Consider the following 2,012-nt stretch of genomic DNA (forward strand, 5'->3'; position numbering starts at 1 on the left):
CACAACCTAGAAGCGTCAGGGTAAAATAATATTAAAAAAAGAGGCCACGCACCGGACACGCAGAAGACATGTGTGGCTTAAATTAATGAATTAAAACTTTTTTAAAATATTTTTATGAATATAATTAAAAAATATATATATTTATAAAAAAATTAAGAAATATTTAAATACATATCAATCAATTTTTATGTATTTACATATCTAACACTTAAATTTGAATTTTTACATATATGTCACTTTATTTTTATTTTTTTTTTGAAAAAGCTCAAGGGCTAATATATTAAAGATAAAGATACATATATGTTTGTATGTATGCATGTGTACATATACATATATATGCATACATACATATACATGCATACACATGCATACATACATACATATACATGTACACATGCATATATACATATCATATGTATTTATGTGATATATATATATATATACATACATACATACACAAGACATGTAATAATAGCATTCTATAGTGGCATTTTAAAATTTTTGCTGATTCAATTTGGTCTAATAAAATAAAGAAAAATTGGGCCAAAAGCCTATCAATCTGTCACACATAAAGTTAAAAAATAAGCCACGTATAGACAGTTTATATGCTCTATCTTATCTAAAAAATAATAAAATAAAATATCTAAAGTATAAATTTTAAAATTTTCAACTCTAAGGCAATTTAATACATAAATATGATTAATTTATTTTCTTCTTAAAAAAAAATTAAAATATTTTTTTTTTTGAATTAAAATAAAAATCTAACACTTAAATTTTATTTTATAAATTATACGGTTGATATCGAGCTCTAGTAAATTTCCATTCTTCTTCTTCCTCCTGGAAGTGTAAACATGTCATTCCTCCTCCGAAGAATCAGCCTGATGGGGTAGAGCTAAAGAAGAAGAATTACCAACAGTAGTACCCATAGTAGGTTCTGGAATATGTGAAGTATGAGTTCCCGCTACATCGGATACTTCTTGAAGAAATGGAGCTGCGAGGCTCCGAGGCTCTCCTGATTATCTGCGAGGCTCTCCTGATTATCAGTATGAACACCATCATTTATAGGTAAGAGTCCATCAGTATTGTTTTGTAGGGATTTTGTAGGTTCCAGCATCTCATCACTCGCAGTAGCAGTAACAACAGTTTCATGGGGAGGATCCTCAGAGCCAACAAACACCTCGTGTCTGGTAGTTTCCTCCTCAGGTGGAACTAAAATGTCCACAGCAGTGGGGTTAGACCCATCCTTATTCACTTGAACCTTAGATTTCAAATTAGGATGTCGTTTGTGACATTTAGCAAAGATATGACCAAACATCTTACAGTGGGTACTATATGGGGGTTTGTGTTCAATGACGATTTGTTGTCAATAACCATTATGAGTTGTGTCCAACCAGACTTTAGTAACGTCAGGTAAAGTAATATCCCTTTCCACAAGTATTCTGGCCACCGAGGGTCTGGTTAGGTCAAAAGTAGGTAGATCTAGTTTCAGAGAATCCCCAAGAATGACCCCGATATAGTAGAGAACCTGATGATGAAAAAAATACAGCTTGAGACCAGGTAAACTAAATCATACCGGTACAATGGGAGTTTTATGATTTGGGTCGAAATTAGGAGACCAATTGAGTAACTTCATTGATTTGCCTTCGATATTAAGATATTTCTTGGAGAAAATCCTGGTGTAGCCTTCAGCCACTGTTAGTTAGATCAACACATGTCTCATTTCCATGAGTCTCTTTCCACATGTTTGCTAGCTTTACGATCATCAACCCTCTTTCTGATAACATCCATAGGAGGGTGTCCCCACTTAAATTTTCCAATAAGAGCAATTTGAATTTTTTCCGTCAGAGCAGAAATTTTTGATTCAGAGAAAAATATTATTTTTTTCCACATTTCCTACTCTCATTCTTAATAAAAGGACAATCATCAGTACCCTTATGAGATTCCTTATAATTTGAGGGGAATCCCACTGTGGATGTATATATATATATATATATATATATATATATATATAT

This window comes from Phalaenopsis equestris, unplaced genomic scaffold, assembly GCF_001263595.1.
Source record: "Phalaenopsis equestris unplaced genomic scaffold, ASM126359v1 Scaffold001307, whole genome shotgun sequence".
Taxonomy (NCBI): Eukaryota; Viridiplantae; Streptophyta; class Magnoliopsida; order Asparagales; family Orchidaceae; genus Phalaenopsis; species Phalaenopsis equestris.